The 15,906-nt window shown below is 46.7% G+C and overlaps 1 protein-coding gene across 1 annotated transcript in view; it reads left to right on the top strand.

Moving 5' to 3' along the window:
* The window catches only part of LOC143837471 (bone morphogenetic protein 8A-like), a 38,149-nt gene that overhangs the window by 542 nt on the left and 21,701 nt on the right, over nt 1-15,906 (top strand). The window lies entirely within an intron of this gene.

The raw sequence follows: 15,906 nt of genomic DNA, 5'->3' as shown, positions 1-15,906 counted from the left end.
GTCGGGCGCCGTGCGGCCCTTGGACGGAGAGCGCTTCTTCTGTCCCTTGCCGGGAGTTGGCCGAGCGCAAAGTGGAGGGCGGCCAGGCCGAGGATGCAAGCCCCCGCCCGCCCGCTAGGGGCGGGCTGGGGTGACCCCGGGCTCAGGACGGCAGCGGCTACTGATGCCCCTTCTCTTGCAGCCTTCCCTGCATCTCCCGTTATGTTGTTTATGTAATGTAGAAGATATAAATCATGGGGCTTATTTGTGCCTTGGCCCCAATAGCCCAGGCTGGCAGGATCACATCAGCTGGAAGACTGCCAAGGGAGTTTGAGGTAGCCGTGGCAAAACGCCTTCCTGCCTCTTTTGCCTTGAAGCCTCCATGAGGGATTGCCAATTGAGTTATTTCGGGTCTATTCCTCACACGTTGGATAACACACTTTAGAAATACGTGTTCATGTTCTGCACAGGAGAATCCAGCTGCAAAAGCACACCGAAAGTGCATTATCCAATATTTGCAGAAACACTCCATGTCTCAGGGTGGGGCTGCATGTTTGGCACAGCACCTCCAATTAAATGGACCAGCATCTTCCTGATACCTTCAAGAGCTGCTTGCAATAATGACCTTGACAGATGAAGGGTTTAGTTTTGTGTGTTCATGAGCTGGCTGTGACTTATAGCTTGCCTTTTTTTTTACTGAGACTCAAAAGTGGATTATGATGTGCAGAAAGACAGAAAAGCATAGCCCTGGCCTGCAGTATGAATGAACAGTGCAATAGGAATCGAAATACAAAACATAGTGGCAATTTTGTCCTTTCTGCTTTCCCGGCTTCTCTTTAAACCTGACAGACGTAGTTTATTGCGGGGGCAAAGCCTGGCTAAGGGGAGGTGTGTTTTCCCTGGCCCCTGTTGCCACGGAGGAGATGGGGGCATGAGCGTAAAGAAAGTCTGTTGCGGGGATGCTCGCCGCTGCTCGAGGCGTGCCCCAGGATCAGACTGGATGAAGGCTTTGCCACCTGTGCCGAGGGTTCTGGTTGCTTGCCAAGCACCTGGTGCAAAGCTAAGGGCAGGAGATTCCAGGCTTCTCTGTCTGTTTCCCCCAACAGGGTGGAACGGAGAGTCGGAGCAAAACCAGAATGGTGCTGGAATCCAGTTGAGCTGGTTCCCGGGCTTCTGAAGTGCTGACAGGATGAAACTCCCCGTGTGTGCCGCTTTCAAAGCTTTTATCCCTCAAGACCCAGTGTTTGCATTTGGGGAAATTTCGAGCCAGGCTAAGTCTGGAACTGTTCCTAATCAGGTGCCTGAGACAGAATATCCCAAGTGGTGTGCATTCTTCTCCCCTCCCCTGGTAATTAGCATAAGACCCTGGGAAACTGGCCCCCAAGCGAATGAGTGGCCTGCAGCTGCCAGGCCTGGAGTGGCACCCCATCCCCACCTGCAGTGGCCGGCCTAGTGACTGTGGCCCTGCCCTATAAGGAGGGGCCGCGACTCAGTGGCACAATATCTGCTTGGCCCACAAAAGATCCCCAGTTCAATCCCAGGCATCTTCAGGTGACCAGGCAGCAGGTGATGTGAAAGACACCTGGAGAGCAGCTGCCAGTCTGGGTAGACAATACTGAGCTTGATGGACCAGGAGTCTGACTCAGTATACTTTGGCTTTGGGAGCCCGAATGCCCATTGGAAAGTGGGTCTGAGAGCTCTCCAAGGGACAAAGAGGTGTCTGAACTGGATAGCAAGGAGAGTATTTCTTCGAGACTGCGCTAAGCATCAATAATATTTGAAGTGGTCCGTTTTACATTGTGTGTATTGTGCACAAGCCCTTCTCAAATACAGGGGGAAATTGGGAAGGGTTCTTCATTAAATGTTCAGCATTGGGCAGTGCATGAAAGCCCCATGCTCAGTGTGTTCTCCTACGTGCCTTTTGTCTCCTGTAAGTAACAGAGAGACTTAAAGTTACAGATTTGTAAGGTTCGTCTGAGGAAGAGAGCTTGCACTCAAAAGCTCACTTCTTGAATAAATCTTTGTTGGTGCTACTGGACTCTGATTTGTCAGGTGTTGGGGCGGGGGGTAGTTTCCCTAGCAGATATCGTGTTCTATAGCTTAAAGGAAATCCAGTAAAGCACATATCCAGATCAGGTTTGATAGATATGAAAAGAACCCCCATGAAGCAGTAGGTGGCATGACTGGGGGGCAGGGAGTGTAAAGGGAAATCACAGCCTCCCTTAGAGCTACCCCTGCCTGTGGTTTTGTGCAGAAGACAAAAGAAACCAGATGAGTGCCTGTGTGCTGCTCCAACCCCCAGGGGCTTGTTCCCTGGCCTCAGGTGGGTTGCTTACCTTTGCAGTGCCCTGAGTGTGGAGCTGAATCTCCATCCTGTTCGCCATGGAAGACAGCGATTTGAATGCCAACCATTACTGAGATGGTGGTTTTCCAACCATAAACATGCCAGCCAGGATCACACTTCTAGGAGATTTGTCAAATGAGGTCACTTGCTCACAATAGCTCACACTTGCAGAGCATTCAGTGGAACAAAAAAAGTGTTGTCTTTTTTTGTCTTGGGGCAAACGCAGCTGTCTCACTCAGCCACACACTCTGGGGAAATAAATTAAGTGGTTTCCTCTGCCAGGTTTGATTCTCTCCTCCTTTGCTGGTCTTCAGGGTTTGGGGTCCTTCTGGAACAAACAGCTGGCTGCTCCCAAGTAAACGTCACCCTTTGCCCAAGCAGCATCCAGTCTTGCCTTTGTTCAGTGGCCATTGTTATGGTCGTCAGCCACTCAGTCGTATCTGACTCTTGGGGATCCCATGACACAGCTGCTGCCATGAACCCCGATCCCACACTGCCTCCCTCAGCCGTGGGATGTTCTGGCTGGGGTCTATTCCGTTCTCGTCCAACCACCGCACCTTCTGTTGGCCTGATTTCCTTTTTCCACTTACCAATCCTAGCATAATTGGTTTCTCTATTGAGTCGAATTGCATGATATGGCCGAAGTAAGTGAGCCAGAGTTTCATGATTTTGCCTACCAGTAATATATCTGATTTTATGCACTGTAGTATTTCCTTGCATGTGACTTTTGCTGTCCATCAAATCTGCAGAAGCCTTCTCCAAAGCCAGAGTTCAAATGAGTAGATTCTTCTCTTGTCTGATTTTTTCATTGTCCAACTTTCACAGCCAGAAGTGGCTATTGGAAATATGGTAGATCAAACTAATCTACATTTGGTAGTCAGACTTGGTGTAGTGGTTAGGAGTGGACTTCTAATCTGGCGAGACGGGTTTGAATCTGCGCTCCCCCACATGCAACAAGCAGGGTGACCTTGGGTTCGACAAAGCACTGATAAAGTTGTTCTGACTGAGCAGTAATATCAGGACTCTCTCAGCTTCACCCACCTCACAGGGTGTCTGTTGTGGGAAGAGGAAAGGGAAGGCGAATATAAGCCGCTTTGAGACTCCTTTGGGTAGAGAAAAGTGGCATATAAGAACCAACTCTTCTTCTTCTTATGTCCTTGCTTTTCCATGTTTGGTCAAGCCCATCATTGATGAACGACCCGGAGCAATTCGACGTCTTATTTGCATGCAGCACTCGCCACTCCCATCAACTTGTCATTCAAAAAAATTAATTTATTGGCTTACCAATATACATTTACCCTGAATGTGTTCAGCAACAGGGGGGGGGGGAAACATTTATGAACATGAATAAATGTATATAATTTATTTCCAGTTTCCAGATATTTTGGAGTTATAGAAGAGAGAGGAGACAAGCTTCCAAGGTTTTGCCCTGCAAAGATGGGAGCTAGAAACCCCTTAAATTTTGTTTGTTTTGGTGTAAGAAGAAGAAGAAGAGTTGGTTCTTATATGCCGCTTTTCCCTACCCGAAGGAGGCTCAAAGCGGCTTATAGTCGCCTTCCCATTCCTCTCCCTCTATTACAGACACAAGACACATGTTTCAGAATGAAAATATCCTACATTTTAAAAAGAATCTTCCCCCTTTTCCTTTGCTGTATGACAGCTACGTTCAGCAAAAAAAACTATGTTTTAGAAGGAAAAACAGCAGCACTGTTTGGAGTACTAATGAATGTCTCTGTCCATAACGAAGCAACCTGTCCACACCTGAACAAAACTAGACAACCTGTCACACCTTGCCCGAAGGGCAGGTTAACTTTTGATGAACTCCTATTAAGGAAATCCCTTGGAGGCCTTCAGCATCGAGAAATGCTGGGAACATTTTAGAAGCAAGATCCTAGCAAGCTGCCTTGATTTTTCCCAGCAGAAAGGGCAGCTATGCCCGGCTTGCCATCCTGACCACAAGAGCTCTGGAAACACAGTGCCAAGAGGAAGCATGGATTCTTCTGCTTAGTGGCCGCTGCAGCTATTTCTGGGAAGTGCACAGAGCTTGGGGGAGCCACCCAGTTTAATGGCTTACTGGTGGCCAAGCAAGGAGAGGGATGGACAGCCTGGATCTTGGATCCCATGTTGCCTTCTAGCAACGGCTCAGAGAAAAAGCCTGCAAGCTGGCACAATCTTTGGGCACGTTGTACCAGGAGCTTCTCCTAACCAACATACACCCCCTGCCCCAGGCTTCGCAAGACGCCAACAGGTGCGGCTCCTGCCATCCTTGCTATAGAAACTGCTGGTGGCAAACCAGCCTTCATGTTTCTCTTTCAGTGGCTTTAGCAGAGTGGCCCAAAATTCATCAGAGCTCGGAAGCTACGCAGGGTCAGCTGTGATGAGGACTCATGTGGGAGGCTGCCAGAGGTTATTGTGCAGAGGCAGGCAAGGGCAACGTGCAGTTCCATATCTCTTGCCTTCAGAAGCCCGTGAGTGGCACTTAGTGGGAACGGCATGAGTTAGTTGTGTCTCGACATGCTTATTGTTATTATTACCACTTTCAAAATTATGTTGACCCGAGGAGTAGCGGTCAGCATGGGATGGGAACAGGTGCTGTTGAGAGGCCAGACTCTTAAAATGGGGGTGGGATTCTCTATTTCAAGTCTGGGAATCTGGATACCAGCACCAGTGTGGAGTGGTAGATAATCCTAGCTGGACCCTCCCCATCTACCTCTGTACAAGCTGCCTCCTTCAAGCACCTGTTTAGCTCCTGCCTGTTCCCAAGCCCCACCCCATCGCCTTTGCCTAACAAAAGTGACATGTACCTATGGAATTGCTGTTTTAAATAAGAGCCCCATGGACCCAGGCTTGGAGTAGCTTTGAGGATGTTTATTTTCAGGAGGCAGGTGTAGCTTGCTGAGAAACACCTTTGTTCCCCCCCCCATTAAGGACATAAGGGTTGCCCACCTCAATCAGACCCAAAGCTCTGTCCATAGAATGATAGAATCCTAGAGTTGGAGGGGACCTCCAAGGTCATCTAGCCCAACCCCCTGCAGAAGGCAGGAATTCACAACTACCTGCCCACCCATAGTGACCCTAATTTCATGCCCAAGAGATCCCGCCACCAAAAATCTCCAGAATCCAGCCTGACCAGTTTCCAACAGGAGGCACTGGAAGCCTGCTGTATCACTGGAAGCTGCCCAAGCAGGACATGGTGGCTTCGGCCCTCGTCTGTCATCTCTCCCAATACGTTATTGTGAAAATTGATACTACTGAACATGGGGGCTCCATTAATCTGTATCTTCCCTCCATTAAGTTGAATACAGTGGTCACTATTGTATTTTTGTGACTGGGAATTTCATAGATTAGCTATGCCCGTTCACTTGTTGCTGTAACCGCTACCTCCTCAGCTATTCAGGCACGTCTCTGTCTCTTCACTTTTTCAGTGGATCAAATCAGGAGGAGTTGGTTTCAGGTGATATCTGTTCCACATAATATTTCTGGTAAGGGCTTGGAGGAGTGCGTCTCATGGCTTAAGTGCCACTCAGCGCTTAACACCCACTCAGGGCGGCTGTCCCGCCCCTGAGTGCCTCCTCCTCTTTCAACTGGCTTGCCTGTCTGTCCAGCATCCAGCCAATAGCCTTCCATCCCCCACCCCTGACCACCCCCTCCTCCTTCCACTTCCCTCTGAGGCTCGGAAGCTGCAGATCCCTGCTGCGTGAGAGCTGCACCTGTCAGTGAGTTCCCTAACAGCCTTTCCCTGCAGCCTTTCCAGGTTCTGGGGGGAGGGGGAGGCCATTTGCAGAGTTCTTCCACTCCACCCCTCTAATCTAGTGCCTGTTGTATTCCTGAATGCAACAGGCTTCGCCCCTAATATATATCTAATAAAAGGGGCAGCCTGTCAGTTTTTGTCTCCCTCTCCCTTTCGAACAGAGAGCCATCTTGGTGTGCTGGTTAGGAGTGACAGCTTCTAATCTGGAGAGCTAGGTGACCTTGGTCTAGTCATAGTCCTGTCAGAGCTGTTCTCACAGAGCAGTTCTGTCAGAGCTCTCTCAGCCACACCTACCTCACAGGGAGTCTGTGGTGGGGAGAGAAGGAAAATCAATTATAGGCCACTTTGGGACTCCTTCAGGTAGTGGAAAGTGGGGTATAAAAACCAGCTATTCCTCCAAGCTGACATGCTTGAACCTCTGCTGCTTCCAGGGCATGCAAACCAGACAGTGGAAAGGGAGCCAAGGCCAGCTGTGCTGGCCGGAGGGAGACTTGGACGCTCCTTCTTGCTCCTGGCATCCTTGCCCAAGATTGGGTGGAGCCGCTTCCCTTCTGTCTGTTTTAGTAAGCGAAACATCTGGGGGCACCTCAGTGGGAGAGTGGAGTGGGCGTCTGGGCAGTGCGTGTGGGTTGCCTCCTGCAGCCTGCCTCTAATTGCTAGCTTGGGGGCACTTGCCAAAGGCTTTGGTTTCCAGCCTTGTTTGTACAGCCAGGACAGCAGCACAGGGTGCATTCTGCAGAAGATTATGGTCAGCCTGATTCGGTAGCAATGTCTACCCAGAGAGGGGAACTCAGCCCGTGGTTTTTCCCATCATGGCATGCTGATTCCTAAATCCTCGAGGCTCAAAAGGGAAATATTTCTATTTTCTTTTTGCCGTCAAGTCAGAGTTGACTTAGGGCAAACCTCAGGAGGTTTTCGGGGCAAGAGAGGTTCAGAGGTGGCTTGCCAATTCCTGGACTTCACTTCCTTGGTGGTCTCCCATTCCAGAACCAACCAGGGCTGGCCCCGCTTAGCTTCCCAGATCTGGACTATGCAGTTCAAGGTTATTTCATTTATTAGGGGGCAGTGTTATAGATTTTGGAGCCCAGGTCCACAGGGAAACCAGCACACTTCTGAAATGTGTCAATGGAACAGTGGTAGGGGGCCCAGCCTCCAGGTAGGGGTTGGCATTCTTCTGGAATTACAAGTGATCTCCAGACTGCACAGGTCAGCTTCAGAGGGCAGGATCCACAACATCACACTGAGCTCCTTCCCCTTCCCAAACGCTGTCCCCAAATCTCAAGGGATTGCCAAAGCCAGAGTTGGCATCCATAGATGGTAGGTGTAAGGCAACGCAGGTGCACAAGAGACATACATACTGCAGTACAGGCTGCAAAATTTAACCTCCTAATATTCTCTGCTTGTTCTGCTTTAAGTGCAAATTTCTAGCCCGGTACGGTTGCAAAAAAACACGTTTGCCATTGTGTGGGCATTGCCCAGCAAAATCTGACAGCCAAATGGTCTGGGGGGGGGGTCGAATAAAATGTTCAGTCGTCAAAGAGTGGAGCATGTTTCATTCTGGGTCATGATGACCAGAAGCAGAAAAAATTCTGCAGAATGGTTGAAATATATGGGGTTGTGTGCACTGCACTTAATTTAATCCAGGTCGCAGGAAACCAGATTACCCTTCTCAGAATTCAGACTCTGACTACACATATCCATGTGCAAGCCTTCTAGTCCAAGGTAGTGAAATGTGGCGTTTTGTTCCAATATTATCAGATGAAATAAAGTGCACCCTTTTTGGTGATATGGGTTTTAACAGATAAAAGGTCCCATTCATTTCTTTTGAAGCGCTAACCCTGCCCCTCAACACACTCACCCTTTCAAGCAAGGAATCTCCAAGGTGACAGATTCAGCTCAACCTGCCCCCCCCCCCAATCCAGGGGGCCTTTGAAGCAGAATTCTTTCTGGTGGGGAAAGGACTTGTTTTGTGACTGAGTGAGGTTTGGTTATTCCTAGAGTGGGATGGGGGGGGGGGTCCCATCCCCTGGTCACCTCCTCTCCCCCCACAGATTGGGAAAACAGACAGTTCCTGGATGACCAGAGACTTTCTTTTCATTCTTACTAACTAGTGCTGAGAAACAGGATTGCTTGATTGGAATTGTGATGCACACAGAGTCAAAATCCCTCAATTGAGAGTGCCGGTGTAAATATCGAAGACTTGGCAGACCTAACAATCCATATTCCTCCATTCTGCCCTTTCCTCTCCTGGCAAAGATTTTTGTTAGATTTATTTTTGAGGCTCCATCATTGATAGATTTTTTTTTCTCTCTCTGCCTCTCTTTCAAATATATTTTAAGATCCCGAATTCTTTATGTGGTTTAGTATGCCACTATTTCCTTTTAATTTAGTATCCCAAAAAGGCTCTGGGACCAAGATAATTACAGCGAGAGGTGTAATTTATAGAACAAAATGGTATGTGCGTACACACAGATGCGCACACGCACTTGAAAGTGCAACTAAAAATACTTCGGAAATGGCAGGGAGGTGAAAACGTCCTGTTCAGACCTGCAGAGATTTTGGAGCAGGCTAGAAAGTTTGGATACTAAATAAACTGAAATTCTGAACGAAGGCAAATATAATAGTGGATGACCCTCTTCCATGCTCTGGATAATGTGTAACTTTCTAAGTGTCCTCCTAATTCTGTCATTTGCAGGTTCAACCTTTGATTCTCATTTTTTTTTTTACATTGCTTAGGCCTCATGGTGGATCGGAGACCCTGAAAATTTTGGTAGCATAAATGCTGGGTCAGGAATACGAGGTACCAGGAACAAGAATCTGCTGTTACGTTGCAAACAACTTGTGCCAACTCCATCCACAGGGCATTCCAGGCATGAGATGGACAGATGGAGTTTGCCATTGCTTGCCTCTGCATAGCGACCCCAGTCTTCCTTGATGCCCCCTCCCATCCAAGTATCTTGTAAAATGCACACCTTACCAGTATAGTGGGATCTTTGCCTTCGTTTGTCCTTGCTGATTTTTCTAGTGCCTGGAACATATTTGGATATTTTAAACAACGGTCAGCTGTGAGAATGGCAGAGGACAGATTTCTGTGTGTCTGGGTAGAACTGCTAGCAGCAGCTGAATAACACCTTCCTGGTTGCTAAAGATTAGCTGGAGGAGACAGAAGACACACTTATCTGGCAGTTACCTGGCAATCTGACACACATAGCGGTGGGAAACTACTTTCTTTCTTGTTAGTTGCTGTGTGTCCCCCCCCCAATTGTTAATTTCTTTGTGCCCCCAAGGAAGACAAAAGTAGAATACAAACATATTAGACAAACAACACATGTTTCATGTGGGAAAATACTTGTCTACCTATGCATGTTGGATCCGAATGCTGAAAGGTTTGGCAAAAATACTTCTTTTTCAAGTGATTACATTCACTGACCGGAACAGCTGGTAGAAAGTGTTCCCAAGCCACAACTGACATAAGGAAAGTGCAATTGATTTACAGAGACCCTTCATGGGGTTTCAGGGCAAGAGATAAGCAGAGGTGGTTTGCCATTGCCTTAACTCTGCATAACAACCCTGCAGGTCTTCCTTGGTGGTTTCTTTTCCAAGCACTAATCAGGACTGGCTCTGCTTAGCTTCCAAGATCTGAGAACGTCCTGCTAGCCTGGTCCATTCAGGGCAAGGACAACTAGCGGGTCAAAACAGATGTCCTGGTTAGATTCAAGCCCATTGTTCAGTGAATTTTTGTTGCTTTTAACTCACTGAGTCACAGTTGTTGACATTTTCAGATTTCAGCCAGCTTGGTTTACTGGTTAGGAGCAGCAGGTTTTAATGTGGGGAGCCAGGTGTGATTCACCATTCCACTACATGCAGCCAGCTGGATGACTTTGAGCTAGTCACAATTCTGTTAGAGCTGTTTTCACGGAGCAGTTTCTTTCAGAGCTCTCTCGGCCTCACCTACATCATAGGGTGTCTGTAGTGGGGAGAGGAAGGGAAGATGATCGTATGCCACTTTGAGACTGCTATGAGTAGTGGAAGACAGGGTATAAAACCCAACTCCTCTTCTTAATTAAATAGGAAAATGCCATGTCAAATCAGCGAAACTTCAAATTTAGTGTATTGCAAGGTAAAGCCCTTACAAGGCAAGTTTCACAAAACAATCTGGTAACTGTGATCAAAGAGGGCTAAAGTACTGAATTCAGATTGAATCCAAGAAATCCAGTAACATGATGCATTTTAAAATTGTCCAGAAATACTAAGGAAGCTAAAGGTCTAAGCATATTTACAAGCACTGGTTCAAGACCCAGATGTTGCTAATACAGTTCCAAAGAACAAAACCAAAACAAGGTTTCTAGTCTGCAAAGGCCATTCCAAACAAGGAATGTCCTAAAACCAGATAAAAGCAAAGGACAAAAACTAGAACGAAAATCCTGTCTTTTATGCCCAAAGACTTGTGTTGGCCTTATTCTAGGTAACCAATCAAATGCCTCGCAAATGATGTAACAACCTTTTGGTCTGTTGCCAAGCAGGTGACCTGCCCAATCAGATGGGCTTGCCAATTAACCCAGATGCACTGCAGCTGCATTAGATTCCTCTGAACAAAACACCTGTCTCCCATCCATGAGTTCAGGCACTAAGATGCTTCTTGTTAGATTCTTGTGCCCTTGCAGCTAGCAAGCCTGATGGTTTGTCCAGCAGCTGGGTTCCCTCCCATCTCCCTTATTTGAGTCTTTGAGACTACAAGCAGCTGGAGAAAGAAACGGCTATCTTTTCTAGGCCGCAGCCTGAACCATTGTTTTGAATTTGAACCAGAAACTGCTTAAAGGGACCTTTTTCTTGACTGGAAGAGGTAAAAGGTTGAATCTGTATATGCTACTGTTTTTGGGGGGATAGAAAGTACTGTTAAGTGGCAGACAATTTCTGGCAATCTGTAGGGTTTACAAGCCAAGAGCTGAACAGAGGTGTTTGCTATTACCTGACTCTGCATAGCAACCCTGAACGTCCTTGGTGGTCTCCCATCCAAAGACTGATCAACAGGACTGATCTTGGTGAACTACCAAGATCTGAGGAAATCAGGACAGCCTGGGCCATCCAGGTTGGGGGAAGAGTTGTTTGCAGGCTGCTTTTAATGTGGCACAGAAGTGGGGTGGGGGCGGAATTGAACTATTAAGCCTGTTTATGTAGAGTAGATACCGATCATTTAAGATTCGTCAACCCTAAAACAAACATTTTTTCCCCAAAGTGCTGATTAACTGGGGGATTATGCTAGAAATCTGGATTATGACAGAAACAGGATTGTGACACATGTGTTTTGAAAACAGACACTGCAGTCCAAAATGCTGGGAAGAATGCTTTCGCAGTGACTTCGCCAAAGGGCTTTCGTTTCTGCCACACTTTTTTAAAATATAATTTAATTTATACCCCGCCTCTCCTGACTGAGTTGTGTTGAGGTACTTTACCAGGAGCTGGTAAAGAGAGAGAGAAAACATACCTATCTGAGCTGTTTTTTTTTTAATTGCATGCCTAATTGATGTAATTATTAAGATACAATAATTGCACTTTTTGGTCACATCAGAAGACAAGACTCACTAGAAAAAAACAATAATTTTAGAAAAAGCTGAAGATAGCAGGGAAAGAAGAACAAGATGCAACTTGAGATGGATTGACTCAATAAAGGAAGTCTTGGCCCTCAGTCTGCAGGATCTGAGCAGGGCTGTTAATGAGAATGTTATCTAAATCATTTTCACTAATTCATAGGGTCAAGCCACTTGATGGCATAGAACAACCACCCTGTCCCCATAGCAAAGTCATGGTGCTCCTGTGAGGCCCTTCTGCAGCTCTCTCTCTCTGCCAAATGCATGGAGGCGGGAGGCAGAAAGAGTGTTCATCCAGATTAGGGACAAAACTAGCCCACAAGGTCAAATTGTCAGGAAACAGCAAAGCCTATGGAAGCCCAATGGATCAGTAACTCTTCCATGGAAGTCAGTGGCACAGTCCATTCACAAAGACCTTATATTGGTTGGGAAAGGACACAAGAGATCACTCCTGTGATTGGAGTTTTCTGTTGCATTTGCTGCTTGTGACCACAGGGTGTTGGGTTGTTGTTTTTTTAACAGAAACCCAGAGGGGGAATTTGTCTCTTTTTTAAAGCAGGTTTGGTTTTGATGCAGTAGTTTCATGGTGCATGTTTGGTATTGCGCTTCCTAGAGATGTGAGATGGTTAACCCATAGTAAGATGTGGTGCGCTTTGTGAACTGTTTTGATCCCATTAAAAACCTTGTTGCACAAAGGATAAAAACTACTTCCAATGGAATGATGATAAACAGTCATGCAAATTCACATTTCCTGCATCACTGGACCTTTTCACAATGAAACACAAAGTAGGATTCTCCAATACCCAGGGGAAGAACAGAAATATATGACGGCTGAGAATTCTGCCTGACAAATAACAATCAATATGAATATATTTCAGGACCAGAACCAGCTAGAACAGATTCAAGAAGTATTCATCCCCCTGCTGAAAGCTGGGGTGAGTGTGGCAGATTCAGTATAACTGTATTTATCTGTATATTGACCTCTGAGAAAGGTCAGTATGGTCAAACTTCCTGGCATTAGTGCTGTATACACTGGGATGCTTTGTGTGTGCCGAACAGATAATGATAGATTCAAATGGGGAGCTGTGTTGCTTTGAAGTGGCACAATAAAATCAGAGGCCAGTAGAACCTTTAAGACCAACAAAGATTTATTCAAGGCGTGAGCTTTCAGAGCAAGCACTCTTCCTCAGACTGAAAGCTCACGCCTTGAATAAATCTTTGTTGATCTTAAAGGATCTACTGGACTCTGAGGTAACAGATAATGAGATATTCTTTTATGGTTTTAAAGCATTTTGTGCTCTGATAATAAATCGGTTATATTTTTCTATATATGGTTTTATCCCTAACCTTTGTGGTTCCCATCATCTTGGCTCACCTGCTCCAACTCAGTGTCTGTTTCTAGGGCAGGTGGTTTTAGCCCTTTATAATTAACTGTGTAAAGAGCCTCTTGTGGCACAGAGTGGTAAGGCAGCAGACATGCAGTCTGAAAGCTCTGCCCATGAGGCTGGGAGTTCAATCCCAGCAGCCGGCTCAAGGTTGATTCAACCTTCCATCCTTCCGAGGTCGGTAAAATGAATACCCAATTTGCTGCTGGGGGGTAAACGGTAATGACTGGGGAAGGCACTGGCAAACCACCCCGTATTGAGTCTGCCATGAAAACGCTGGAGGGCGTCACCCCAAGGGTCAGACATGACTCAGTGCTTGCACAGGGGATACCTTTACCTTTAATTAACTGTGTAAAAATTGGAAGGCGCTGAGTGCAGAACTGGAATATTGTCAGATTATTCCTAAAAAGAGCAAGTTGTCATTTTAAAAAATGTTAATATAAAATTATCCTCAAAACAATGATTAAGCCATTTCTTTCTGTGTTTAAAAGGTCCTACCCCCTCCGTTCAAACAGAAGGCAGAATGGGGGAGGGTGTGTGTGCATTTAATCTTTTGAATTTAAAGCAAGTCACCGAATTGCCTCAAGCAGCTGCCAAGATGAGCAGACATTTCTCCTTCTCTGGGCATTGACCCCGCAGGGTAGTTATCCAGATACAGAAAGTTAGATTTTGTTGGTTCATATTGTGGGACTGACTGGTACTAAGTCAGCCCAGGTGGTGTATCAAAAAAAGAGAAAGAGAGATGTAATTGTTCCTGCAACTTTAGTGTCAGATCCACTTTGACACTCAATGGCTGATCAGGGGAGACTTTGGCTTTCTTGGCAGCTTCGACAGAGCCATGAGCTTCCTAGACACAGACAGTGAAGCAAATGCAGCAATATAAGCATGTCTGCTAAAAACGCACAAGACATTTTAAAAGTAGACATGGTGAGCTTTTCAGTTGCAATATAAACACAGCTTCACTACTTGCATTATAGCCAAATGAAACAGTTGTGCTTTCCTCCCTCTCTTTTGGGCTGTCCTCCCTCTCTTTTGTGGAAAACCCCCTCCACAGAGTTAAGATTGCCAGCTCTGTGTTGGGAAGTAGCAGGAGATTTTTTTGGGGGGGGGATGGGGATGGGAGTCTGAGGGGGACATGGTTTGAGGAGGGGAGGAACATCAGTGGGTTATAATGCCAGAGAGTTCACCTTCCAAAGTGGCCATTTTCTCCAGGTAAACTGATCTCTGTCGCCTGGAGATCAGTTGTAATCCATGAGATCTCCAGCCACCACCTGGGAGTTAGGAATCCTAGGCGGAGCTGGTAGCCATTTGCCAGCGTGGTGTAGTGGTTCAGAGCAGTGGCTTCTAATCTGCTGGCAAGTCAAGTTTGATTCCTCACTCCTGATAGTGCTGCTCTCAGAGCAGTAACACTAGGGCTCTCAGCCCCACCTCCCTCACAGGGTGCCTGTTGTGGGGAGAAGAAGGGAAGGTGATTATAAACTGCTTTGAGATTCCTTCTGGTAGTGAAAAGCGGGGTATAAAAACAAACTATTATTATTATTATTATTATTATTATTATTATTATTATTATTATTATTATTATTCTCCTCAATGTGAAAAAAATCACAAACATTAAATAAAAAATACTGACCCAACCTTTCTGAGGCCTGAACAGAAATGGGTTGGTGATGGTACAGGCACTAGCCAATAGACTTCCATGACAAGTAGCTTTAATCAGGTTCAGAGTGAATTTTGCTGAAAGCCTGTAGAACCTTCCTCTCCCCCAACCCCATACCAACAAAAATCACTGTTTGGAGGAAGGGCACCAACAATGCCATCAACCCACCTCTGCCGCTTCTGGAGTGCTCTGTCTGCCCCTCTGTTTCTCTTTAGAAGGTGTGTCTTGTGGCAACAGCACAGCTGTCCATTTGTTCCTGCCAGGCCGACACCGCTGATCAGGAAGTCCTTTCCGCATCCGCCCTGGGCTGGCTGTTATGCCAGATATTTTCCTTAAAAAAAAAAAGGAAAGAAAGAAAGTTGTGGTGAACCCAGTAGCTAGAAAGGATGACTTGTAAAAAAAGGCAGAGATGCATAATTAACATTTCGGCATTTGGTTTGGGAGCAGGTCCCTCCGCAGTTCACTCCCCTTGTATCAACATCCAGTCCAACCCGACGATCACAGTTAACAAAACAATATGGAAAACATGAGCCGGGTGCAACGCAATTAAAGGAGTAAATAACATTAAGCAGGATTTTCTGCCGTCCCCAGCCATTTGGGTTTCATTATAAAGGCACGTGGTTCTGCGCCTTTTCATCTGTGTTATTAGCAAGTGCTCTAGAGAGAGCCTCTGAGCATCACTGTCGTGGCTGCAGGGTGTGGAGGGTCACATTTTTGGAGGTCTGCTGGCATCGATGCGGCTGTTCAGTAAGACAGCATTTCTTTCAGTGGTCCTGTCCCGTGGAGGGGTCAGAGAGTGAAAGAAAGGCTAAAGGGGATGGTTGAGGTAGCCAGGTGGCTCTTCCCTGTTGATCCTGTTCTGTACCTGTCTGCTCATGTTCTGTTCTGCACTCTGGTGCAGGGGTAGTCAACCTGTGGTCCTCCAGAGGTCCATGGACTACAATTCCCATGAGCCCCTGCCAGCAAACGCTGGCAGGGGCTCATGGGAATTGTAGTCCATGGACCTCTGGAGGACCACAGGTTGACTACCCCTGCTCTGGTGGCTTTCCCAGTTGCATTTCAAGGCTTGCTGCAACCTCCTTAAGCCAGTGGCTTTCAAGCTTTTTTAGAAGTTTAGAAGTTTTAGAAGTTCTGTTGAATGACAGCTTGCTCAGTTAGGGATGCCAGCCTCCAGTGGGACCTGGGGATTCCCAGAATTATAC

This window comes from Paroedura picta, chromosome 5 (genome assembly GCF_049243985.1).
Source record: "Paroedura picta isolate Pp20150507F chromosome 5, Ppicta_v3.0, whole genome shotgun sequence".
Lineage (NCBI taxonomy): Eukaryota > Metazoa > Chordata > Lepidosauria > Squamata > Gekkonidae > Paroedura > Paroedura picta.
Note: the sequence above shows the minus strand (reverse complement) of the source record. Positions and strands in the feature narration are given on the sequence as shown.